The sequence below is a fragment of the Siphateles boraxobius genome, unplaced genomic scaffold, assembly GCF_051911475.1.
Source record: "Siphateles boraxobius isolate OS27281-9 unplaced genomic scaffold, OSU_SipBor_1 39, whole genome shotgun sequence".
Taxonomy (NCBI): domain Eukaryota; kingdom Metazoa; phylum Chordata; class Actinopteri; order Cypriniformes; family Leuciscidae; genus Siphateles; species Siphateles boraxobius.
The window spans coordinates 71,606-95,799 of NW_027509019.1; the positions used below are offsets into that span (position 1 = coordinate 71,606).

At 44.5% G+C, this 24,194-nt stretch overlaps 27 non-coding genes across 27 annotated transcripts; 13 read left to right on the forward strand and 14 right to left on the reverse strand.

Annotated features, from left to right (window-relative positions):
- Window positions 1-345: 345 nt before the first annotated feature.
- On the forward strand, window positions 346-417 carry trnag-ucc (transfer RNA glycine (anticodon UCC)). Its single transcript has one exon. It is a non-coding gene; the product is annotated as a tRNA-Gly (tRNA).
- Window positions 418-3,176: 2,759 nt separating this feature from the next.
- trnag-ucc (transfer RNA glycine (anticodon UCC)) lies at window positions 3,177-3,248 on the forward strand. The gene has a single exon. It is a non-coding gene; the product is annotated as a tRNA-Gly (tRNA).
- A 1,146-nt stretch (window positions 3,249-4,394) lies between these two features.
- trnag-ucc (transfer RNA glycine (anticodon UCC)) lies at window positions 4,395-4,466 on the forward strand. The gene has a single exon. It is a non-coding gene; the product is annotated as a tRNA-Gly (tRNA).
- Window positions 4,467-5,101: 635 nt separating this feature from the next.
- trnag-ucc (transfer RNA glycine (anticodon UCC)) lies at window positions 5,102-5,173 on the forward strand. The gene has a single exon. It is a non-coding gene; the product is annotated as a tRNA-Gly (tRNA).
- A 635-nt stretch (window positions 5,174-5,808) lies between these two features.
- trnag-ucc (transfer RNA glycine (anticodon UCC)) lies at window positions 5,809-5,880 on the forward strand. The gene has a single exon. It is a non-coding gene; the product is annotated as a tRNA-Gly (tRNA).
- A 637-nt stretch (window positions 5,881-6,517) lies between these two features.
- Window positions 6,518-6,589, forward strand: trnag-ucc (transfer RNA glycine (anticodon UCC)). Its single transcript has one exon. It is a non-coding gene; the product is annotated as a tRNA-Gly (tRNA).
- Window positions 6,590-6,815: 226 nt separating this feature from the next.
- Window positions 6,816-6,887, reverse strand: trnad-guc (transfer RNA aspartic acid (anticodon GUC)). Its single transcript has one exon. It is a non-coding gene; the product is annotated as a tRNA-Asp (tRNA).
- Window positions 6,888-7,217: 330 nt separating this feature from the next.
- On the forward strand, window positions 7,218-7,289 carry trnag-ucc (transfer RNA glycine (anticodon UCC)). The gene has a single exon. It is a non-coding gene; the product is annotated as a tRNA-Gly (tRNA).
- Window positions 7,290-7,515: 226 nt separating this feature from the next.
- On the reverse strand, window positions 7,516-7,587 carry trnad-guc (transfer RNA aspartic acid (anticodon GUC)). The gene has a single exon. It is a non-coding gene; the product is annotated as a tRNA-Asp (tRNA).
- Window positions 7,588-8,732: 1,145 nt separating this feature from the next.
- On the reverse strand, window positions 8,733-8,804 carry trnad-guc (transfer RNA aspartic acid (anticodon GUC)). The gene has a single exon. It is a non-coding gene; the product is annotated as a tRNA-Asp (tRNA).
- Window positions 8,805-9,144: 340 nt separating this feature from the next.
- Window positions 9,145-9,216, forward strand: trnag-ucc (transfer RNA glycine (anticodon UCC)). The gene has a single exon. It is a non-coding gene; the product is annotated as a tRNA-Gly (tRNA).
- Window positions 9,217-9,853: 637 nt separating this feature from the next.
- trnag-ucc (transfer RNA glycine (anticodon UCC)) lies at window positions 9,854-9,925 on the forward strand. The gene has a single exon. It is a non-coding gene; the product is annotated as a tRNA-Gly (tRNA).
- A 936-nt stretch (window positions 9,926-10,861) lies between these two features.
- Window positions 10,862-10,933, reverse strand: trnad-guc (transfer RNA aspartic acid (anticodon GUC)). The gene has a single exon. It is a non-coding gene; the product is annotated as a tRNA-Asp (tRNA).
- Window positions 10,934-11,571: 638 nt separating this feature from the next.
- On the reverse strand, window positions 11,572-11,643 carry trnad-guc (transfer RNA aspartic acid (anticodon GUC)). The gene has a single exon. It is a non-coding gene; the product is annotated as a tRNA-Asp (tRNA).
- Window positions 11,644-13,908: 2,265 nt separating this feature from the next.
- trnag-ucc (transfer RNA glycine (anticodon UCC)) lies at window positions 13,909-13,980 on the forward strand. The gene has a single exon. It is a non-coding gene; the product is annotated as a tRNA-Gly (tRNA).
- A 226-nt stretch (window positions 13,981-14,206) lies between these two features.
- trnad-guc (transfer RNA aspartic acid (anticodon GUC)) lies at window positions 14,207-14,278 on the reverse strand. Its single transcript has one exon. It is a non-coding gene; the product is annotated as a tRNA-Asp (tRNA).
- Window positions 14,279-16,128: 1,850 nt separating this feature from the next.
- On the reverse strand, window positions 16,129-16,200 carry trnad-guc (transfer RNA aspartic acid (anticodon GUC)). The gene has a single exon. It is a non-coding gene; the product is annotated as a tRNA-Asp (tRNA).
- A 340-nt stretch (window positions 16,201-16,540) lies between these two features.
- Window positions 16,541-16,612, forward strand: trnag-ucc (transfer RNA glycine (anticodon UCC)). The gene has a single exon. It is a non-coding gene; the product is annotated as a tRNA-Gly (tRNA).
- Window positions 16,613-16,837: 225 nt separating this feature from the next.
- trnad-guc (transfer RNA aspartic acid (anticodon GUC)) lies at window positions 16,838-16,909 on the reverse strand. Its single transcript has one exon. It is a non-coding gene; the product is annotated as a tRNA-Asp (tRNA).
- Window positions 16,910-17,249: 340 nt separating this feature from the next.
- Window positions 17,250-17,321, forward strand: trnag-ucc (transfer RNA glycine (anticodon UCC)). Its single transcript has one exon. It is a non-coding gene; the product is annotated as a tRNA-Gly (tRNA).
- A 226-nt stretch (window positions 17,322-17,547) lies between these two features.
- On the reverse strand, window positions 17,548-17,619 carry trnad-guc (transfer RNA aspartic acid (anticodon GUC)). The gene has a single exon. It is a non-coding gene; the product is annotated as a tRNA-Asp (tRNA).
- A 638-nt stretch (window positions 17,620-18,257) lies between these two features.
- On the reverse strand, window positions 18,258-18,329 carry trnad-guc (transfer RNA aspartic acid (anticodon GUC)). The gene has a single exon. It is a non-coding gene; the product is annotated as a tRNA-Asp (tRNA).
- Window positions 18,330-18,967: 638 nt separating this feature from the next.
- Window positions 18,968-19,039, reverse strand: trnad-guc (transfer RNA aspartic acid (anticodon GUC)). The gene has a single exon. It is a non-coding gene; the product is annotated as a tRNA-Asp (tRNA).
- A 2,265-nt stretch (window positions 19,040-21,304) lies between these two features.
- On the forward strand, window positions 21,305-21,376 carry trnag-ucc (transfer RNA glycine (anticodon UCC)). Its single transcript has one exon. It is a non-coding gene; the product is annotated as a tRNA-Gly (tRNA).
- A 226-nt stretch (window positions 21,377-21,602) lies between these two features.
- trnad-guc (transfer RNA aspartic acid (anticodon GUC)) lies at window positions 21,603-21,674 on the reverse strand. Its single transcript has one exon. It is a non-coding gene; the product is annotated as a tRNA-Asp (tRNA).
- Window positions 21,675-22,312: 638 nt separating this feature from the next.
- Window positions 22,313-22,384, reverse strand: trnad-guc (transfer RNA aspartic acid (anticodon GUC)). The gene has a single exon. It is a non-coding gene; the product is annotated as a tRNA-Asp (tRNA).
- A 638-nt stretch (window positions 22,385-23,022) lies between these two features.
- On the reverse strand, window positions 23,023-23,094 carry trnad-guc (transfer RNA aspartic acid (anticodon GUC)). Its single transcript has one exon. It is a non-coding gene; the product is annotated as a tRNA-Asp (tRNA).
- Window positions 23,095-24,194: the final 1,100 nt, after the last annotated feature.

A 24,194-nucleotide genomic window follows, 5' to 3' on the forward strand; every position in this document is an offset into this window, starting at 1 on the left:
TTTTCTCAAGCTGTCTTTAAAACAGTCGTCCGGGCCCCTTGCCAACTTCCCTGTAACTTGTTTTCTGGAGCAAAACTTTTGTTAAGGTCTTTTGGCAGCAGTAAAGGACTGAATCTCCCCGTCGGGGAATCGAACCCCAGTCTCCGCGCGACAGGCGGAGATACTTTCCACTATACTAGCAAGGAGTTGCAGAGACAGGTAGTTGTATCCGATCAGTGCGGCTTGCAGGAACGGCGTCATGCGTCATTTTAGCTCAACGCTTCACAGAAGCCAGTGAATGCTAATGTATTGCGAAAATTCTTGCTGACCGCACAAGAGGGCTTCCAGCCTACATCCAACAGTCTTGCGTTGGTGGTATAGTGGTGAGCATAGCTGCCTTCCAAGCAGTTGACCCGGGTTCGATTCCCGGCCAATGCATCACATTTGTAAATTACAGACCTTGATTACGAGCATTCTTGCTATGGGTTCGATTCCTGGGTCTGTACATTCTGTCTGTATGGGTTCGATACCCGGCCAACGCATCGCATTTTTCTCAAGCTGTCTTTAAAACAGTCGTCCGGGCCCCTTGCCAACTTCCCTGTAACTTGTTTGCTGGAGCAAAACTTTTGTTAAGGTCTTTTGGCAGCAGTAAAGGACTGAATCTCCCCGTCGGGGAATCGAACCCCAGTCTCCGCGTGACAGGCGAAGATGCTTTTCACTATACTAGCAAGGAGTTGCAGAGACAGGTAGTTTTATCCGATCAGCGCGGCTTGCAGGAACGGCGTCATGCGTCATTTTAGCTCAACGCTTCACAGAAGCCAGTGAATGCAAAAAATAATCTAATACCGTTTAAATATGAAGTGTCTGTATAAAACGTGTTACATTATTAAATTAGAGACCTTGTTTTTTAATATGGTGCCTGGTAGGTCAGGTCAATAAGTTCATGCAATTTTTTTAAGTGCCAGGTCCAAACAAAGAGAGTTTCAGTTCATCTGCACCTGCCAGCTGCTAAAGTATTGCAAAAATTATTGCTGACCGCAGAAGAGGGCTTCCAGTCTACATCTAACAGTCTTGCGTTGGTGGTATAGTGGGGAGCATAGCTGCCTTCCAAGCAGTTGACCGGGGTTCGATTCCCGGCCAACGCATCACATTTGTAAATTAAAGACCTTGATTACGAGCATTCTTGCTATGGGTTCGATTCCTGGGTCTGTCCATTCTTGCTGTATGCGTTCGATTCCCGGCCAACGCATTGCATTTTTCTCAAGCTGTCTTTAAAACAGTCGTCCGAGGCCCTCTTGCCAACTTCTCCTGCAACTTGTTTGCTGGAGCAAAACATTTGTTAAGGTCTTTTGGCAGCAGTAAAGGACTGGATCTCCCCGTCGGGGAATCGAACCCCAGTCTCCGCGTGACAGGCGGAGATACTTTCCTCTATACTAACAAGGAGTTGCAGAGACAGGTAGTTGTATCCGATCAGCGCGGCTTCCAGGAACAGCGTCATGCGTCATTTTAGCTCAACGCTTCACAGAAGCCAGTGAATCCAAAAAATAATCTAATACCGTTTAAATATGAAGTGTCTGTATAAAAAGTGTTACATTATTGAATTAGAGACCCTTTTTTTTAATATGGTGCCTGGTAGGTCAGGTCAATAAGTTCATGCAATTTTTTTAAGTGCCAGGTCCAAACAAAGAGAGTTTCAGTTCATCTGCACCTGCCAGCTGCTAATGTATTGCGAAAATTCTTGCTGACCGCACAACCGGGCTTCCAGTCTACGTTCAAAGGCCTGCGTTGGTGGTATAGTGGTGAGCATAGCTGCCTTCCAAGCAGGTGACCGGGTTCGATTCCCGGCCAACGCATCACATTTGTAAATTAAAGACCTTGATTACGAGCATTCTTGCTATGGGTTCGATTCCTGGGTCTGTCCATTCTTGCTGTATGGGTTCGATTCCCGGCCAACGCATTGCATTTTTCTCAAGCTGTCTTTAAAACAGTCGTCCGGGCCCCTTGCCAACTTCCCTGTAACTTGTTTGCTGGAGCAAAACATTTGTTAAGGACTTTTGGCAGCAGTAAAGGACTGAATCTCCCCGTCAGGGAATCAAACCCCAGTCTCCGCGTGACAGGCGGAGATACATTCCACTATACTAACAAGGAGTTGCAGAGACAGGTAGTTGTATCCGATCAGCGCGGCTTGCAGGAACGGCGTCATGCGTCATTTTAGCTCAACGCTTCACAGAAGCCAGTGAATGCAAAAAATAATCTAATACCGTTTAAATATGAAGTGTCTGTATAAAACGTGTTACATTATTAAATTAGAGACCTTGTTTTTTAATATGGTGCCTGGTAGGTCAGGTCAATAAGTTCATGCAATTTTTTTAAGTGCCAGGTCCAAACAAAGAGAGTTTCAGTTCATCTGCACCTGCCAGCTGCTAAAGTATTGCAAAAATTATTGCTGACCGCAGAACAGGGCTTCCAGTCTACATCCAACAGTCTTGCGTTGGTGGTATAGTGGGGAGCATAGCTGCCTTCCAAGCAGTTGACCGGGGTTCGATTCCCGGCCAACGCATCACATTTGTAAATTAAAGACCTTGATTACGAGCATTCTTGCTATGGGTTCGATTCCTGGGTCTGTCCATTCTTGCTGTATGCGTTCGATTCCCGGCCAACGCATTGCATTTTTCTCAAGCTGTCTTTAAAACAGTCGTCCGAGGCCCCTTGCCAACTTCTCCTGCAACTTGTTTGCTGGAGCAAAACATTTGTTAAGGTCTTTTGGCAGCAGTAAAGGACTGGATCTCCCCGTCGGGGAATCGAACCCCAGTCTCCGCATAACAGGCGGAGATACTTTCCACTATACTAACAAGGAGTTGCAGAGACAGGTAGTTGTATCCGATCAGCGCGGCTTCCAGGAACAGCGTCATGCGTCATTTTAGCTCAACGCTTCACAGAAGCCAGTGAATCCAAAAAATAATCTAATACCGTTTAAATATGAAGTGTCTGTATAAAAAGTGTTACATTATTGAATTAGAGACCCTTTTTTTTAATATGGTGCCTGGTAGGTCAGGTCAATAAGTTCATGCAATTTTTTTAAGTGCCAGGTCCAAACAAAGAGAGTTTCAGTTCATCTGCACCTGCCAGCTGCTAAAGTATTGCGAAAATTATTGCTGACCGCAGAACAGGGCTTCCAGTCTACATCCAACAGTCTTGCGTTGGTGGTATAGTGGTGCGCATAGCTGCCTTCCAAGCAGTTGACCCGGGTTCGATTCCCGGCCAACGCATCACATTTGTAAATTAAAGACCTTGATTACGAGCATTCTTGCTATGGGTTCGATTCCTGGGTCCGTCCATTCTTGCTGTATGGGTTCGATTCCCGGCCAACGCATTGCATTTTTCTCAAGCTGTCTTTAAAACAGTCGTCGGTGGCCCCTTGCCAACTTCTCCTGTAACTTGTTTGCTGGACCAAAACATTTGTTAAGGTCTTTTGGCAGCAGTAAAGGACTGGATCTCCCCGTCGGGCAATCGAACCCCGGTCTTACGCGTGACAGGCGGAGATACTTTCCACTATACTAACGAGGAGTTGCAGAGACAGGTAGTTGTATCCGATCAGCGCGGCTTCCAGGAACGGCGTCATGCGTCATTTTAGCTCAACGCTTCACAGAAGCCAGTGAATCCAAAAAATAATCTAATACCGTTTAAATATGAAGTGTCTGTATAAAACGTGTTACATTATTAAATCAGAGACCCTTTTTTTTAATATGGTGTTGTAGGATTACAAATTTTATTTAAATGTTTAATTTAGATTTCCAATACAATAGTATTTTATATTGAGAAAGTTTATAAATGATGAGACCAGGAAATCTCTGCACACGGTAGGGGTTCCCAGCAGGATATTCCTGACTGTCCCATCTCAGTGCGAGAAGGCTAGGCTTTTCCTGTTCTCATTGTTTTACCGGGTGAAGAGTCATGCTGAGCAAGTTTGAACACCTGCTATTTTATTACTGAGACCATTTGTCTTGGAGTTCTTATCTCAGTGCGAGAAGTCCTGCACCGTTCTGTTCTCATGTTTCAGCTCATTTAATGCTTTGTTCCTCACAATGTAATCCCTCCCCCTTGAAATGTATATAAACTACAATGTAAAGTTCCCTTAGTTAGACGATGTTGGAATGACTGCAGCTACCGACAAGCAATAAAGAACTTCTATTTGGAAAACTTCCACTGTCTCCTGGTCTGAGCTTCTAACTTTTCTACAAAGAAAAAGATCACTACAGTGCATGGTAGGTCAGGTCAATAAGTTCATGCAATTTTTTTAAGTGCCAGGTCCAAACAAAGAGAGTTTCAGTTCATCTGCACCTGCCAGCTGATAATGTATTGCGAAAATTCTTGCTGACCGCACAACCGGGCTTCCAGTCTACGTTCAAAGGCCTGCGTTGGTGGTATTGTGGTGAGCATAGCTGCCTTCCAAGCAGTTGACCTGGGTTCGATTCCCGGCCAACGCATCACATTTGTAAATTAAAGACCTTGATTACGAGCATTCTTGCTATGGGTTCGATTCCTGGATCTATCCATTCTTGCTGTATGGTTTCGATTCCCGGCCAACGCATTGCATTTTTCTCAAGCTGTCTTTAAAACAGTCGTCAGGGCCCCTTGCCAACTTCCCTGTAACTTGTTTGCTGGAGCAAAACTTTTGTTAAGGTCTTTTGGCAGCAGTAAAGGACTAAATCTCCCCGTCGGGGAATCGAACCCCAGTCTCCGCATGACAGGCGGAGATACTTTCCACTATACTAACAAGGAGTTGCAGAGACAGGTAGTTGTATCCGATCAGCGCGGCTTGCAGGAACGGCGTCATGCGTCATTTTAGCTCAATGCGTCACAGAAGCCAGTGAATGCAAAAAATAATCTAATACCGTTTAAATATGAAGTGTCTGTATAAAACGTGTTACATTATTAAATTAGATACCTTGTTTTTTAATATGGTGCCTGGTAGGTCAGGTCAATAAGTTCATGCCATTTTTTTAAGTGCCAGGTCCAAACAAAGAGAGTTTCAGTTCATCTCCACCTGCCAGCTGCTAATGTATTGCGAAAATTCTTGCTGACCGCACAACACGGCTTCCAGCGTACATCCAAAAGTCTTGCGTTGGTGGTATAGTGGTAAGCCTAGCTGCCTTCCAAGCAGTTGACCTGGGTTCGATTCCCGGCCAACGCATCACATTTGTAAATTAAAGACCTTGATTACGAGCATTCTTGCTATGGGTTCGATTCCTGGATCTATCCATTCTTGCTGTATGGTTTCGATTCCCGGCCAACGCATTGCATTTTTCTCAAGCTGTCTTAAAAACAGTCGTCAGGGCCCCTTGCCAACTTCCCTGTAACTTGTTTGCTGGAGCAAAACTTTTGTTAAGGTCTTTTGGCAGCAGTAAAGGACTAAATCTCCCCGTCGGGGAATCGAACCCCAGTCTCCGCATGACAGGCGGAGATACTTTCCACTATACTAACAAGGAGTTGCAGAGACAGGTAGTTGTATCCGATCAGCGCGGCTTGCAGGAACGGCGTCATGCGTCATTTTAGCTCAACGCTTCACAGAAGCCAGTGAATGCAAAAAATAATCTAATACCGTTTAAATATGAAGTGTCTGTATAAAACGTGTTACATTATTAAATTAGAGACCTTGTTTTTTAATATGGTGCCTGGTAGGTCAGGTCAATAAGTTCATGCAATTTTTTTAAGTGCCAGGTCCAAACAAAGAGAGTTTCAGTTCATCTGCACCTGCCAGCTGCTAAAGTATTGCGAAAATTATTGCTGACCGCAGAACAGGGCTTCCGGTCTACATCCAACAGTCTTGCGTTGGTGGTATAGTGGTGAGCATAGCTGCCTTCCAAGCAGTTGACCCGGGTTCGATTCCTGGCCAACGCATCACATTTGTAAATTAAAGACCTTGATTACGAGCATTCTTGCTATGGGTTCGATTCCTGGGTCTGTCCATTCTTGCTGTATGCGTTCGATTCCCGGCCAACGTATTGCATTTTTCTCAAGCTGTCTTTAAAACAGTCGTCCGAGGCCCCTTGCCAACTTCTCCTGCAACTTGTTTGCTGGAGCAAAACATTTGTTAAGGTCTTTTGGCAGCAGTAAAGGACTGGATCTCCCCGTCGGGGAATCGAACCCCAGTCTCCGCGTGACAGGCGGAGATACTTTCCACTATACTAACAAGGAGTTGCAGAGACAGGTAGTTGTATCCGATCAGCGCGGCTTCCAGGAACGGCGTCATGCGTCATTTTAGCTCAACGCTTCACAGAAGCCAGTGAATCCAAAAAATAATCTAATACCGTTTAAATATGAAGTGTCTGTATAAAAAGTGTTACATTATTGAATTAGAGACCCTTTTTTTTAATATGGTGCCTGGTAGGTCAGGTCAATAAGTTCATGCAATTTTTTTAAGTGCCAGGTCCAAACAAAGAGAGTTTCAGTTCATCTGCACCTGCCAGCTGCTAAAGTATTGCGCAAATTATTGCTGACCGCAGAACAGGGCTTCCAGTCTACATCCAACAGTCTTGCGTTGGTGGTATAGTGGTGAGCATAGCTGCCTTCCAAGCAGTTGACCCGGGTTCGATTCCCGGCCAACGCATCACATTTGTAAATTAAAGACCTTGATTACGAGCATTCTTGCTAGGGGTTCGATTCCTGGGTCTGTCGATTCTTGCTGTATGCGTTCGATTCCCGGCCAACGCATTGCATTTTTCTCAAGCTGTCTTTAAAACAGTCGTCGGTGGCCCCTTGCCAACTTCTCCTGTAACTTGTTTGCTGGAGCAAAACATTTGTTAAGGTCTTTTGGCAGCAGTAAAGGACTGGATCTCCCCGTCAGGGAATCGAACCCCGGTCTTCCGCGTGACAGGCGGAGATACTTTCCACTATACTAACGAGGAGTTGCAGAGACAGGTAGTTGTATCCGATCAGCGCGGCTTGTCATGCGTCATTTTAGCTCAACGCTTCACAGAAGCCAGTGAATGCAAAAAATAATCTAATACCGTTTAAATATGAAGTGTCTGTATAAAACGTGTTACATTATTAAATTAGAGACCTTGTTTTTTAATATGGTGCCTGGTAGGTCAGGTCAATAAGTTCATGCAATTTTTTTAAGTGCCAGGTCCAAACAAAGAGAGTTTCAGTTCATCTGCACCTGCCAGCTGCTAAAGTATTGCAAAAATTATTGCTGACCGGCAGAACAGGGATTCCAGTCTACATCCAACAGTCTTGCGTTGGTGGTATAGTGGGGAACATAGCTGCCTTCCAAGCAGTTGACCTGGGTTCGATTCCCGGCCAACGCATCACATTTGTAAATTAAAGACCTTGACTACGAGCGTTCTTGCTATGGGTTAGATTCCTGGGTCTGTCCATTCTTGCTGTATGCGTTCGATTCCCGGCCAACGCATTGCATTTTTCTCAAGCTGTCTTTAAAACAGTCGTCGGTGGCCCCTTGCCAACTTCTCCTGTAACTTGTTTGCTGGAGCAAAACATTTGTTAAGGTCTTTTGGCAGCAGTAAAGGACTGGATCTCCCCGTCGGGGAATCGAACCCCGGTCTTCCGCGTGACAGGCGGAGATGCTTTCCACTATACTAACGAGAAGTTGCAGAGACAGGTAGTTGTATCCGATCAGCGCGGCTTCCAGGAACGGCGTCATGCGTCATTTTAGCTCAACGCTTCACAGAAGCCAGTGAATCCAAAAAATAATCTAATACCGTTTAAATATGAAGTGTCTGTATAAAACGTGTTACATTATTAAATTAGAGACCTTGTTTATAAATATGGTGCTGTAGGATTACAAATTTTATTTAAATGTTTAATTTAGATTTCCAATACAATAGTATTTTATATTGAGAAAGTTTATAAATGATGAGACCAGGAAATCTCTGCAAATGGTAGGGGTTCCCAGCAGGATATTCCTGACTGTCCCATCTCAGTACGAGAAGGCTAGGCTTTTCCTGTTCTCATTGTTTTACCGGGTGAAGAGGCATGCTGAGCAAGTTTGAAATCCTGCCATTTTATTACTGAGACCATTTGTCTTGGAGTTCTTATCTCAGTGCGAGAAGTCCTGCACCATTCTGTTCTCATGTTTCAGCTCATTTAATGCTTTGTTCCTCACAATGTAATCCCTCCCCCTTGAAATGTATATAAACTACAATGTAAAGTTCCCTTAGTTAGACGATGTTGGAATGACTGCAGCTACCGACAAGCAATAAAGAACTTCTGCTAGGAAAACTTCCATTGTCTCCTGGTCTGAGCTTCTAACTTTTCTACAAAGAAAAAGATCACTACAGTGCCTGGTAGGTCAGGTCAATAAGTTCATGCAATTTTTTTAAGTGCCAGGTCCAAACAAAGAGAGTTTCAGTTCATCTGCACCTGCCAGCTGATAATGTATTGCGAAAATTCTTGCTGACCGCACAACCGGGCTTCCAGTCTACGTTCAAAGGCCTGTGTTGGTGGTATTGTGGTGAGCATAGCTGCCTTCCAAGCAGGTGACCGGGTTTGATTCCCGGTCAACGCATCACATTTGTAAATTAAAGACCTTGATTACGAGCATTCTTGCTATGGGTTAGATTCCTGGGTCTGTCCATTCTTGCTGTATGCGTTCGATTCCCGGCCAACGCATTGCATTTTTCTCAAGCTGTCTTTAAAACAGTCGTCGGTGGCCCCTTGCCAACTTCTCCTGTAACTTGTTTGCTGGAGCAAAACATTTGTTAAGGTCTTTTGGCAGCAGTAAAGGACTGGATCTCCCCGTCGGGGAATCGAACCCCGGTCTTCCGCGTGACAGGCGGAGATACTTTCCACTATACTAACGAAGAGTTGCAGAGACAGGTAGTTGTATCCGATCAGCGCGGCTTCCAGGAACGGCGTCATGCGTCATTTTAGCTCAACGCTTCACAGAAGCCAGTGAATCCAAAAAATAATCTAATACCGTTTAAATATGAAGTGTCTGTATAAAACGTGTTACATTATTAAATTAGAGACCCTTTTTTTTAATATGGTGCCTGGTAGGTCAGGTCAATAAGTTCATGCAATTTTTTTAAGTGCCAGGTCCAAACAAAGAGAGTTTCAATTCATCTGCACCTGCCAGCTGCTAATATATTGCGAACATTCTTGCTGACCGCAGAAGAGGGCTTCCAGTCTACATCCAACAGTCTTGTGTTGGTGGTATAGTGGTGAGCATAGCTGCCTTCCAAGCAGTTGAGCCGGGTTCGATTCCCGGCCAACGCATAACATTTGTAAATTAAAGACCTTGATTACGAGCATTCTTGCTATGGGTTCGATTCCTGGGTCTGTCCATTCTTGCTGTATGCGTTCGATTCCCGGCCAACGCATTGCATTTTTCTCAAGCTGTCTTTAAAACAGTCGTTGGCGGCCCCTTGCCAACTTCTCCTGTAATTGTTTGCTGGAGCAAAACATTTGTTAAGGTCTTTTGGCAGCAGTAAAGGACTGGATCTCCCCGTCGGGGAATCGAACCCCAGTCTTCCGCGTGACAGGCGGAGACACTTTCCACTATACTAACGAGGAGTTGCAGAGACAGGTAGTTGTATCCGATCAGCGCGGCTTCCAGGAACGGCGTCATGCGTCATTTTAGCTCAACGCTTCACAGAAGCCAGTGAATCCAAAAAATAATCTAATACCGTTTAAATATGAAGTGTCTGTATAAAACGTGTTACATTATTAAATTAGAGACCCTTTTTTTTAATATGGTGCCTGGTAGGTCAGGTCAATAAGTTCATGCAATTTTTTTAAGTGCCAGGTCCAAACAAAGAGAGTTTCAATTCATCTGCACCTGCCAGCTGCTAATATATTGCGAACATTCTTGCTGACCGCAGAAGATGGCTTCCAGTCTACATCCAACAGACTTGTGTTGGTGGTATAGTGGTGAGCATAGCTGCCTTCCAAGCAGTTGACCCGGGTTCGATTCCCGGCCAACGCATCACATTTGTAAATTAAAGACCTTGATTACGAGCATTCTTGCTATGGGTTCGATTCCTGGGTCTGTCCATTCTTGCTGTATGCGTTCGATTCCCGGCCAACGCATTGCATTTTTCTCAAGCTGTCTTTAAAACAGTCGTCGGTGGCCCCTTGCCAACTTCTCCTGTAACTTGTTTGCTGGAGCAAAACATTTGTTAAGGTCTTTTGGCAGCAGTAAAGGACTGGATCTCCCCGTCGGGGAATCGAACCCCGGTCTGACGCGTGACAGGCGGAGATACTTTCCACTATACTAACGAGGAGTTGCAGAGACAGGTAGTTATATCCGATCAGCCCCGCTTCCAGGAACGGCGTCATGCGTCATTTTAGCTCAACGCTTCACAGAAGCCAGTGAATCCAAAAAATAATCTAATACCGTTTAAATATGAAGTGTCTGTATAAAACGTGTTACATTATTAAATTAGAGACACTTTTTTTTAATATGGTGCCTGGTAGGTCAGGTCAATAAGTTCATGCAATTTTTTTAAGTGCCAGGTCCAAACAAAGAGAGTTTCAATTCATCTGCACCTGCCAGCTGCTAATATATTGCGAACATTCTTGCTGACCGAAGAAGAGGGCTTCCAGTCTGCATCCAACAGTCTTGTGTTGGTGGTATAGTGGTGAGCATAGCTGCCTTCCAAGCAGTTGAGCCGGGTTCGATTCCCTGCCAACGCATCACATTTGTAAATTAAAGACCTTGATTACGAGCATTCTTGCTATGGGTTCGATTCCTGGGTCTGTCCATTCTTGCTGTATGCGTTCGATTCCCGGCCAACGCATTGCATTTTTCTCAAGCTGTCTTTAAAACAGTCGTCGGTGACCCCTTGCCAACTTCTCCTGTAACTTGTTTGCTGGAGCAAAACATTTGTTAAGGTCTTTTGGCAGCAGTAAAGGACTGGATCTCCCCGTCGGGGAATCGAACCCCGGTCTTCCGCGTGACAGGCGGAGATACTTTCCACTATACTAACGAGGAGTTGGAGAGACAGGTAGTTGTATCCGATCAGCGCGGCTTCCAGGAACAGCGTCATGCGTCATTTTAGCTCAACGCTTCACAGAAGCCAGTGAATCCAAAAAATAATCTAATACCGTTTAAATATGAAGTGTCTGTATAAAACGTGTTACATTATTAAATTAGAGACCCTTTTTTTTAATATGGTGCCTAGTAGGTCAGGTCAATAAGTTCATGCAATTTTTTTAAGTGCCAGGTCCAAACAAAGAGAGTTTCAGTTCATCTGCACCTGCCAGCTGCTAAAGTATTGCAAAAATTATTGCTGACCACAGAACAGGGCTTCCAGTCTACGTCCAACAGTCTTGCGTTGGTGGTATAGTGGGGAGCATAGCTGCCTTCCAAGAAGTTGACCTGGGTTCGATTCCCGGCCAACGCATCACATTTGTAAATTAAAGACCTTGACTACGAGCATTCTTGCTATGGGTTAGATTCCTGGGTCTGTCCATTCTTGCTGTATGCGTTGGATTCCCGGCCAACGCATTGCATTTTTCTCAAGCTGTCTTTAAAACAGTCGTCGGTGGCCCCTTGCCAACTTCTCCTGTAACTTGTTTGCTGGAGCAAAACATTTGTTAAGGTCTTTTGGCAGCAGTAAAGGACTGGATCTCCCCGTCGGGGAATCGAACCCCGGTCTTCCGCGTGACAGGCGGAGATACTTTCCACTATACTAACGAGAAGTTGCAGAGACAGGTAGTTGTATCCGATAAGCGCGGCTTCCAGGAACGGCGTCATGCGTCATTTTAGCTCAACGCTTCACAGAAGCCTGTGAATCCAAAAAAGAATCTAATACCGTTTAAATATGAAGTGTCTGTATAAAACGTGTTACATTATTAAATTAGAGACCCTTTTTTTTAATATGGTGCCTGGTAGGTCAGGTCAATAAGTTCATGCAATTTTTTTAAGTGCCAGGTCCAAACAAAGAGAGTTTCAATTCATCTGCACCTGCCAGCTGCTAATATATTGCGAACATTCTTGCTGACCGCAGAAGAGGGCTTCCAGTCTACATCCAACAGTCTTGTGTTGGTGGTATAGTGGTGAGCATAGCTGCCTTCCAAGCAGTTGAGCCGGGTTCGATTCCCGGGCAACGCATCACATTTGTAACTTAAAGACCTTGATTACGAGCATTCTTGCTATGGGTTCGATTCCTGGGTCTGTCCATTCTTGCTGTATGCGTTCGATTCCCGGCCAACGCATTGGATTTTTCTCAAGCTGTCTTTAAAACAGTCGTTGGTGGCCCCTTGCCAACTTCTCCTGTAACTTGTTTGCTGGAGCAAAACATTTGTTAAGGTCTTTTGGCAGCAGTAAAGGACTGGATCTCCCCGTCGGGGAATCGAACCCCGGTCTTCAGCGTGACAGGCGGAGATACTTTCCACTATACTAACGAGGAGTTGCAGAGACAGGTAGTTGTATCCGATCAGCGCGGCTTCCAGGAACGGCGTCATGCGTCATTTTAGCTCAACGCTTCACAGAAGCCAGTGAATCAAAAAAATAATCTAATACCGTTTAAATATGAAGTGTCTGTATAAAACGTGTTACATTATTAAATTAGAGACCTTGTTTTTTAATATGGTGTTGTAGGATTACAAATTTTATTTAAATGTTTAATTTAGATTTCCAATACAATAGTATTTTATATTGAGAAAGTTTATAAATGATGAGACCAGGAAATCTCTGCAAACGGTAGGGGTTCCCAGCAGGATATTCCTGACTGTCCCATCTAAGTGCGAGAAGGCTAGGCTTTTCCTGTTCTCATTGTTTTACCGGGTGAAGAGTCATGCTGAGCAAGTTTGAACACCTGCTATTTTATTACTGAGACCATTTGTCTTGGAGTTCTTATCTCAGTGCGAGAAGTCCTGCACTGTTCTGTTCTCATGTTTCAGCTCATTTACATGCTTTGTTCCTCACAATGTAATCCCTCCCCCTTGAAATGTATATAAACTACAATGTAAAGTTCCCTTAGTTAGACGATGTTGGAATGACTGCAGCTACCGACAAACAATAAAGAACTTCTGCTTGGAAAACTTCCACTGTCTCCTGGTCTGAGCTTCTAACTTTTCTACAAAGAAAAAGATCACTACAGTGCCTGGTAGGTCAGGTCAATAAGTTCATGCAATTTTTTTAAGTGCCAGGTCCAAACAAAGAGAGTTTCAGTTCATCTGCACCTGCCAGCTGCTAATGTATTGCGAAAATTCTTGCTGACCGCACAACCGGGCTTCCAGTCTACGTTCAAAGGCCTGCGTTGGTGGTATAGTGGTGAGCATAGCTGCCTTCCAAGCAGGTGACCGGGTTCGATTCCCGGCCAACGCATCACATTTGTAAATTAAAGATCTTGATTACGAGCATTCTTGCTATGGGTTAGATTCCTGGGTCTGTCCATTCTTGCTGTATGGGTTCGATTCCCGGCCAACGCATTGCATTTTTCTCAAGCTGTCTTTAAAACAGTCGTCCGGGCCCCTTGCCAACTTCCCTGTAACTTGTTTGCTGGAGCAAAACATTTGTTAAGGTCTTTTGGCAGCAGTAAAGGACTGAATCTCCCCGTCAGGGAATCGAACCCCAGTCTCCGCGTGACAGGCGGAGATACTTTCCACTATACTAACAAGGAGTTGCAGAGACAGGTAGTTGTATCCGATCAGCGCGGCTTGCAGGAACGGCGTCATGCGTCATTTTAGCTCAACGCTTCACAGAAGCCAGTGAATGCAAAAAATAATCTAATACCGTTTAAATATGAAGTGTCTGTATAAAACGTGTTACATTATTAAATTAGAGACCTTGTTTTTTAATATGGTGCCTGGTAGGTCAGGTCAATAAGTTCATGCAATTTTTTTAAGTGCCGGGTCCAAACAAAGAGAGTTTCAGTTCATCTGCACCTGCCAGCTGCTAAAGTATTGCAAAAATTATTGCTGACCGCAGAACAGGGCTTCCAGTCTACATCCAACAGTCTTGCGTTGGTGGTATAGTGGGGAGCATAGCTGCCTTCCAAGCAGTTGACCTGGGTTCGATTCCCGGCCAACGCATCACATTTGTAAATTAAAGACCTTGACTACGAGCATTCTTGCTATGGGTTAGATTCCTGGGTCTGTCCATTCTTGCTGTATGCGTTCGATTCCCGGCCAACGCATTGCATTTTTCTCAAGCTGTCTTTAAAACAGTCGTCGGTGGCCCCTTGCCAACTTCTCCTGTAACTTGTTTGCTGGAGCAAAACATTTGTTAAGGTCTTTTGGCAGCAGTAAAGGACTGGATCTCCCCGTCGGGGAATCGAACCCCGGTCTTCCGCGTGACAGGCGGAGATGCTTTCCACTATACTAACGAGAAGTTGCAGAGACAGGTAGTTGTATCCGATCAGCGCGGCTTCCAGGAACGGCGTCATGCGTCATTTTAGCTCAACGCTTCACAGAAGCCAGTGAATCCAAAAAATAATCTAATACCGTTTAAATATGAAGTGTCTGTATAAAACGTGTTACATTATTAAATTAGAGACCTTGTTTATAAATATGGTGCTGTAGGATTACAAATTTTATTTAAATGTTTAATTTAGATTTCCAATACAATAGTATTTTATATTGAGAAAGTTTATAAATGATGAGACCAGGAAATCTCTGCAAATGGTAGGGGTTCCCAGCAGGATATTCCTGACTGTCCCATCTCAGTACGAGAAGGCTAGGCTTTTCCTGTTCTCATTGTTTTACCGGGTGAAGAGGCATGCTGAGCAAGTTTGAAATCCTGCCATTTTATTACTGAGACCATTTGTCTTGGAGTTCTTATCTCAGTGCGAGAAGTCCTGCACCGTTCTGTTCTCATGTTTCAGCTCATTTAATGCTTTGTTCCTCACAATGTAATCCCTCCCCCTTGAAATGTATATAAACTACAATGTAAAGTTCCCTTAGTTAGACGATGTTGGAATGACTGCAGCTACCGACAAGCAATAAAGAACTTCTGCTTGGAAAACTTCCACTGTCTCCTGGTCTGAGCTTCTAACTTTTCTACAAAGAAAAAGATCACTACAGTGCCTGGTAGGTCAGGTCAATAAGTTCATGCAATTTTTTTAAGTGCCAGGTCCAAACAAAGAGAGTTTCAGTTCATCTGCACCTGCCAGCTGATAATGTATTGCGAAAATTCTTGCTGACCGCACAACCGGGCTTCCAGTCTACATTCAAAGGCCTGTGTTGGTGGTATTGTGGTGAGCATAGCTGCCTTCCAAGCAGGTGACCGGGTTCGATTCCCGGCCAACGCATCACATTTGTAAATTAAAGACCTTGATTACGAGCATTCTTGCTATGGGTTCGATTCCTGGGTCTGTCCATTCTTGCTGTATGGGTTCGATTCCCGGCCAACGCATTGCATTTTTCTCAAGCTGTCTTTAAAACAGTCGTCCGGGCCCCTTGCCAACTTCCCTGTAACTTGTTTGCTGGAGCAAAATATTTGTTAAGGTCTTTTGGAAGCAGTAAAGGACTGAATCTCCCCGTCGGGGAATCGAACCCCAGTCTCCGCGTGACAGGCGGAGATACTTTCCACTATACTAACAAGGAGTTGCAGAGACAGGTAGTTGTATCCGATCAGCACGGCTTGCAGGAACGGCGTCATGCGTCATTTTAGCTCAACGCTTCACAGAAGCCAGTGAATCCAAAAAAATTATCTAATACCGTTTAAATATGAAGTGTCTGTATAAAACGTGTTACATTATTAAATTAGAGACCCTTTTTTTAATATGGTGCCTGGTAGGTCAGGTCAATAAGTTCATGCAATTTTTTTAAGTGCCAGGTCCAAACAAAGAGAGTTTCAATTCATCTGCACCTGCCAGCTGCTAAAGTATTGCAAAAATTATTGCTGACCGCACAACCGGGCTTCCAGTCTACGTTCAAAGGCCTGTGTTGGTGGTATTGTGGTGAGCATAGCTGCCTTCCAAGCAGGTGACCGGGTTCGATTCCCGGTCAACGCATCACATTTGTAAATTAAAGACCTTGATTACGAGCATTCTTGCTATGGGTTAGATTCCTGGGTCTGTCCATTCTTGCTGTATGCGTTCGATTCCCGGCCAACGCATTGCATTTTTCTCAAGCTGTCTTTAAAACAGTCGTCGGTGGCCCCTTGCCAACTTCTCCTGTAACTTGTTTGCTGGAGCAAAACATTTGTTAAGGTCTTTTGGCAGCAGTAAAGGACTGGATCTCCCCGTCGGGGAATCGAACCCCGGTCTTCCGCGTGACAGGCGGAGATACTTTCCACTATACTAACGAAGAGTTGCAGAGACAGGTAGTTGTATCCGATCAGCGCGGCTTCCAGGAACGGCGTCATGCGTCATTTTAGCTCAACGCTTCACAGAAGCCAGTGAATCCAAAAAATAATCTAATACCGTTTAAATATGAAGTGTCTGTATAAAACGTGTTACATTATTAAATTAGAGACCCTTTTTTTTAATATGGTGCCTGGTAGGTCAGGTCAATAAGTTCATGCAATTTTTTTAAGTGCCAGGTCCAAACAAAGAGAGTTTCAATTCATCTGCACCTGCCAGCTGCTAATATATTGCGAACATTCTTGCTGACCGCAGAAGAGGGCTTCCAGTCTACATCCAACAGTCTTGTGTTGGTGGTATAGTGGTGAGCATAGCTGCCTTCCAAGCAGTTGAGCCGGGTTCGATTCCCGGCCAACGCATAACATTTGTAAATTAAAGACCTTGATTACGAGCATTCTTGCTATGGGTTCGATTCCTGGGTCTGTCCATTCTTGCTGTATGCGTTCGATTCCCGGCCAACGCATTGCATTTTTCTCAAGCTGTCTTTAAAACAGTCGTTGGCGGCCCCTTGCCAACTTCTCCTGTAATTGTTTGCTGGAGCAAAACATTTGTTAAGGTCTTTTGGCAGCAGTAAAGGACTGGATCTCCCCGTCGGGGAATCGAACCCCGGTCTTCCGCGTGACAGGCGGAGACACTTTCCACTATACTAACGAGGAGTTGCAGAGACAGGTAGTTGTATCCGATCAGCGCGGCTTCCAGGAACGGCGTCATGCGTCATTTTAGCTCAACGCTTCACAGAAGCCAGTGAATCCAAAAAATAATCTAATACCGTTTAAATATGAAGTGTCTGTATAAAACGTGTTACATTATTAAATTAGAGACACTTTTTTTTAATATGGTGCCTGGTAGGTCAGGTCAATAAGTTCATGCAATTTTTTTAAGTGCCAGGTCCAAACAAAGAGAGTTTCAATTCATCTGCACCTGCCAGCTGCTAATATATTGCGAACATTCTTGCTGACCGCAGAAGAGGGCTTCCAGTCTACATCCAACAGACTTGTGTTGGTGGTATAGTGGTGAGCATAGCTGCCTTCCAAGCAGTTGACCAGGGTTCGATTCCCGGCCAACGCATCACATTTGTAAATTAAAGACCTTGATTACGAGCATTCTTGCTATGGGTTCGATTCCTGGGTCTGTCCATTCTTGCTGTATGCGTTCGATTCCCGGCCAACGCATTGCATTTTTCTCAAGCTGTCTTTAAAACAGTCGTCGGTGGCCCCTTGCCAACTTCTCCTGTAACTTGTTTGCTGGAGCAAAACATTTGTTAAGGTCTTTTGGCAGCAGTAAAGGACTGGATCTCCCCGTCGGGGAATCGAACCCCGGTCTTCCGCGTGACAGGCGGAGATACTTTCCACTATACTAACGAGGAGTTGCAGAGACAGGTAGTTATATCCGATCAGCCCGGCTTCCAGGAACGGCGTCATGCGTCATTTTAGCTCAACGCTTCACAGAAGCCAGTGAATCCAAAAAATAATCTAATACCGTTTAAATATGAAGTGTCTGTATAAAACGTGTTACATTATTAAATTAGAGACACTTTTTTTTAATATGGTGCCTGGTAGGTCAGGTCAATAAGTTCATGCAATTTTTTTAAGTGCCAGGTCCAAACAAAGAGAGTTTCAATTCATCTGCACCTGCCAGCTGCTAATATATTGCGAACATTCTTGCTGACCGAAGAAGAGGGCTTCCAGTCTGCATCCAACAGTCTTGTGTTGGTGGTATAGTGGTGAGCATAGCTGCCTTCCAAGCAGTTGAGCCGGGTTCGATTCCCTGCCAACGCATCACATTTGTAAATTAAAGACCTTGATTACGAGCATTCTTGCTATGGGTTCGATTCCTGGGTCTGTCCATTCTTGCTGTATGCGTTCGATTCCCGGCCAACGCATTGCATTTTTCTCAAGCTGTCTTTAAAACAGTCGTCGGTGGCCCCTTGCCAACTTCTCCTGTAACTTGTTTGCTGGAGCAAAACATTTGTTAAGGTCTTTTGGCAGCAGTAAAGGACTGGATCTCCCCGTCGGGGAATCGAACCCCGGTCTTCCGCGTGACAGGCGGAGATACTTTCCACTATACTAACGAGGAGTTGGAGAGACAGGTAGTTGTATCCGATCAGCGCGGCTTCCAGGAACAGCGTCATGCGTCATTTTAGCTCAACGCTTCACAGAAGCCAGTGAATCCAAAAAATAATTTAATACCGTTTAAATATGAAGTGTCTGTATAAAACGTGTTACATTATTAAATTAGAGACCCTTTTTTTTAATATGGTGCCTAGTAGGTCAGGTCAATAAGTTCATGCAATTTTTTTAAGTGCCAGGTCCAAACAAAGAGAGTTTCAGTTCATCTGCACCTGCCAGCTGCTAAAGTATTGCAAAAATTATTGCTGACCACAGAACAGGGCTTCCAGTCTACGTCCAACAGTCTTGCGTTGGTGGTATAGTGGGGAGCATAGCTGCCTTCCAAGAAGTTGACCTGGGTTCGATTCCCGGCCAACGCATCACATTTGTAAATTAAAGACCTTGACTACGAGCATTCTTGCTATGGGTTAGATTCCTGGGTCTGTCCATTCTTGCTGTATGCGTTGGATTCCCGGCCAACGCATTGCATTTTTCTCAAGCTGTCTTTAAAACAGTCGTCGGTGGCCCCTTGCCAACTTCTCCTGTAACTTGTTTGCTGGAGCAAAACATTTGTTAAGGTCTTTTGGCAGCAGTAAAGGACTGGATCTCCCCGTCGGGGAATCGAACCCCGGTCTTCCGCGTGACAGGCGGAGATACTTTCCACTATACTAACGAGAAGTTGCAGAGACAGGTAGTTGTACCTGATAAGCGCGGCTTCCAGGAACGGCGTCATGCGTCATTTTAGCTCAACGCTTCACAGAAGCCTGTGAATCCAAAAAAGAATCTAATACCGTTTAAATATGAAGTGTCTGTATAAAACGTGTTACATTATTAAATTAGAGACCCTTTTTTTTAATATGGTGCCTGGTAGGTCAGGTCAATAAGTTCATGCAATTTTTTTAAGTGCCAGGTCCAAACAAAGAGAGTTTCAATTCATCTGCACCTGCCAGCTGCTAATATATTGCGAACATTCTTGCTGACCGCAGAAGAGGGCTTCCAGTCTACATCCAACAGTCTTGTGTTGGTGGTATAGTGGTGAGCATAGCTGCCTTCCAAGCAGTTGAGCCGGGTTCGATTCCCGGGCAACGCATCACATTTGTAAATTAAAGACCTTGATTACGAGCATTCTTGCTATGGGTTCGATTCCTGGGTCTGTCCATTCTTGCTGTATGCGTTCGATTCCCGGCCAACGCATTGGATTTTTCTCAAGCTGTCTTTAAAACAGTCGTTGGTGGCCCCTTGCCAACTTCTCCTGTAACTTGTTTGCTGGAGCAAAACATTTGTTAAGGTCTTTTGGCAGCAGTAAAGGACTGGATCTCCCCGTCGGGGAATCGAACCCCGGTCTTCAGCGTGACAGGCGGAGATACTTTCCACTATACTAACGAGGAGTTGCAGAGACAGGTAGTTGTATCCGATCAGCGCGGCTTCCAGGAACGGCGTCATGCGTCATTTTAGCTCAACGCTTCACAGAAGCCAGTGAATCAAAAAAATAATCTAATACCGTTTAAATATGAAGTGTCTGTATAAAACGTGTTACATTATTAAATTAGAGACCTTGTTTTTTAATATGGTGTTGTAGGATTACAAATTTTATTTAAATGTTTAATTTAGATTTCCAATACAATAGTATTTTATATTGAGAAAGTTTATAAATGATGAGACCAGGAAATCTCTGCAAACGGTAGGGGTTCCCAGCAGGATATTCCTGACTGTCCCATCTAAGTGCGAGAAGGCTAGGCTTTTCCTGTTCTCATTGTTTTACCGGGTGAAGAGTCATGCTGAGCAAGTTTGAACACCTGCTATTTTATTACTGAGACCATTTGTCTTGGAGTTCTTATCTCAGTGCGAGAAGTCCTGCACTGTTCTGTTCTCATGTTTCAGCTCATTTACATGCTTTGTTCCTCACAATGTAATCCCTCCCCCTTGAAATGTATATAAACTACAATGTAAAGTTCCCTTAGTTAGACGATGTTGGAATGACTGCAGCTACCGACAAACAATAAAGAACTTCTGCTTGGAAAACTTCCACTGTCTCCTGGTCTGAGCTTCTAACTTTTCTACAAAGAAAAAGATCACTACAGTGCCTGGTAGGTCAGGTCAATAAGTTCATGCAATTTTTTTAAGTGCCAGGTCCAAACAAAGAGAGTTTCAGTTCATCTGCACCTGCCAGCTGCTAATGTATTGCGAAAATTCTTGCTGACCGCACAACCGGGCTTCCAGTCTACGTTCAAAGGCCTGCGTTGGTGGTATAGTGGTGAGCATAGCTGCCTTCCAAGCAGGTGACCGGGTTCGATTCCCGGCCAACGCATCACATTTGTAAATTAAAGATCTTGATTACGAGCATTCTTGCTATGGGTTAGATTCCTGGGTCTGTCCATTCTTGCTGTATGGGTTCGATTCCCGGCCAACGCATTGCATTTTTCTCAAGCTGTCTTTAAAACAGTCGTCCGGGCCCCTTGCCAACTTCCCTGTAACTTGTTTGCTGGAGCAAAACATTTGTTAAGGTCTTTTGGCAGCAGTAAAGGACTGAATCTCCCCGTCAGGGAATCGAACCCCAGTCTCCGCGTGACAGGCGGAGACACTTTCCACTATACTAACGAGGAGTTGCAGAGACAGGTAGTTGTATCCGATCAGCGCGGCTTCCAGGAACGGCGTCATGCGTCATTTTAGCTCAACGCTTCACAGAAGCCAGTGAATCCAAAAAATAATCTAATACCGTTTAAATATGAAGTGTCTGTATAAAACGTGTTACATTATTAAATTAGAGACACTTTTTTTTAATATGGTGCCTGGTAGGTCAGGTCAATAAGTTCATGCAATTTTTTTAAGTGCCAGGTCCAAACAAAGAGAGTTTCAATTCATCTGCACCTGCCAGCTGCTAATATATTGCGAACATTCTTGCTGACCGCAGAAGAGGGCTTCCAGTCTACATCCAACAGACTTGTGTTGGTGGTATAGTGGTGAGCATAGCTGCCTTCCAAGCAGTTGACCCGGGTTCGATTCCCGGCCAACGCATCACATTTGTAAATTAAAGACCTTGATTACGAGCATTCTTGCTATGGGTTCGATTCCTGGGTCTGTCCATTCTTGCTGTATGCGTTCGATTCCCGGCCAACGCATTGCATTTTTCTCAAGCTGTCTTTAAAACAGTCGTCGGTGGCCCCTTGCCAACTTCTCCTGTAACTTGTTTGCTGGAGCAAAACATTTGTTAAGGTCTTTTGGCAGCAGTAAAGGACTGGATCTCCCCGTCGGGGAATCGAACCCCGGTCTTCCGCGTGACAGGCGGAGATACTTTCCACTATACTAACGAGGAGTTGCAGAGACAGGTAGTTATATCCGATCAGCCCGGCTTCCAGGAACGGCGTCATGCGTCATTTTAGCTCAACGCTTCACAGAAGCCAGTGAATCCAAAAAATAATCTAATACCGTTTAAATATGAAGTGTCTGTATAAAACGTGTTACATTATTAAATTAGAGACACTTTTTTTTAATATGGTGCCTGGTAGGTCAGGTCAATAAGTTCATGCAATTTTTTTAAGTGCCAGGTCCAAACAAAGAGAGTTTCAATTCATCTGCACCTGCCAGCTGCTAATATATTGCGAACATTCTTGCTGACCGAAGAAGAGGGCTTCCAGTCTGCATCCAACAGTCTTGTGTTGGTGGTATAGTGGTGAGCATAGCTGCCTTCCAAGCAGTTGAGCCGGGTTCGATTCCCTGCCAACGCATCACATTTGTAAATTAAAGACCTTGATTACGAGCATTCTTGCTATGGGTTCGATTCCTGGGTCTGTCCATTCTTGCTGTATGCGTTCGATTCCCGGCCAACGCATTGCATTTTTCTCAAGCTGTCTTTAAAACAGTCGTCGGTGGCCCCTTGCCAACTTCTCCTGTAACTTGTTTGCTGGAGCAAAACATTTGTTAAGGTCTTTTGGCAGCAGTAAAGGACTGGATCTCCCCGTCGGGGAATCGAACCCCGGTCTTCCGCGTGACAGGCGGAGATACTTTCCACTATACTAACGAGGAGTTGGAGAGACAGGTAGTTGTATCCGATCAGCGCGGCTTCCAGGAACAGCGTCATGCGTCATTTTAGCTCAACGCTTCACAGAAGCCAGTGAATCCAAAAAATAATTTAATACCGTTTAAATATGAAGTGTCTGTATAAAACGTGTTACATTATTAAATTAGAGACCCTTTTTTTTAATATGGTGCCTAGTAGGTCAGGTCAATAAGTTCATGCAATTTTTTTAAGTGCCAGGTCCAAACAAAGAGAGTTTCAGTTCATCTGCACCTGCCAGCTGCTAAAGTATTGCAAAAATTATTGCTGACCACAGAACAGGGCTTCCAGTCTACGTCCAACAGTCTTGCGTTGGTGGTATAGTGGGGAGCATAGCTGCCTTCCAAGAAGTTGACCTGGGTTCGATTCCCGGCCAACGCATCACATTTGTAAATTAAAGACCTTGACTACGAGCATTCTTGCTATGGGTTAGATTCCTGGGTCTGTCCATTCTTGCTGTATGCGTTGGATTCCCGGCCAACGCATTGCATTTTTCTCAAGCTGTCTTTAAAACAGTCGTCGGTGGCCCCTTGCCAACTTCTCCTGTAACTTGTTTGCTGGAGCAAAACATTTGTTAAGGTCTTTTGGCAGCAGTAAAGGACTGGATCTCCCCGTCGGGGAATCGAACCCCGGTCTTCCGCGTGACAGGCGGAGATACTTTCCACTATACTAACGAGAAGTTGCAGAGACAGGTAGTTGTACCTGATAAGCGCGGCTTCCAGGAACGGCGTCATGCGTCATTTTAGCTCAACGCTTCACAGAAGCCTGTGAATCCAAAAAAGAATCTAATACCGTTTAAATATGAAGTGTCTGTATAAAACGTGTTACATTATTAAATTAGAGACCCTTTTTTTTAATATGGTGCCTGGTAGGTCAGGTCAATAAGTTCATGCAATTTTTTTAAGTGCCAGGTCCAAACAAAGAGAGTTTCAATTCATCTGCACCTGCCAGCTGCTAATATATTGCGAACATTCTTGCTGACCGCAGAAGAGGGCTTCCAGTCTACATCCAACAGTCTTGTGTTGGTGGTATAGTGGTGAGCATAGCTGCCTTCCAAGCAGTTGAGCCGGGTTCGATTCCCGGGCAACGCATCACATTTGTAAATTAAAGACCTTGATTACGAGCATTCTTGCTATGGGTTCGATTCCTGGGTCTGTCCATTCTTGCTGTATGCGTTCGATTCCCGGCCAACGCATTGGATTTTTCTCAAGCTGTCTTTAAAACAGTCGTTGGTGGCCCCTTGCCAACTTCTCCTGTAACTTGTTTGCTGGAGCAAAACATTTGTTAAGGTCTTTTGGCAGCAGTAAAGGACTGGATCTCCCCGTCGGGGAATCGAACCCCGGTCTTCAGCGTGACAGGCGGAGATACTTTCCACTATACTAACGAGGAGTTGCAGAGACAGGTAGTTGTATCCGATCAGCGCGGCTTCCAGGAACGGCGTCATGCGTCATTTTAGCTCAACGCTTCACAGAAGCCAGTGAATCAAAAAAATAATCTAATACCGTTTAAATATGAAGTGTCTGTATAAAACGTGTTACATTATTAAATTAGAGACCTTGTTTTTTAATATGGTGTTGTAGGATTACAAATTTTATTTAAATGTTTAATTTAGATTTCCAATACAATAGTATTTTATATTGAGAAAGTTTATAAATGATGAGACCAGGAAATCTCTGCAAACGGTAGGGGTTCCCAGCAGGATATTCCTGACTGTCCCATCTAAGTGCGAGAAGGCTAGGCTTTTCCTGTTCTCATTGTTTTACCGGGTGAAGAGTCATG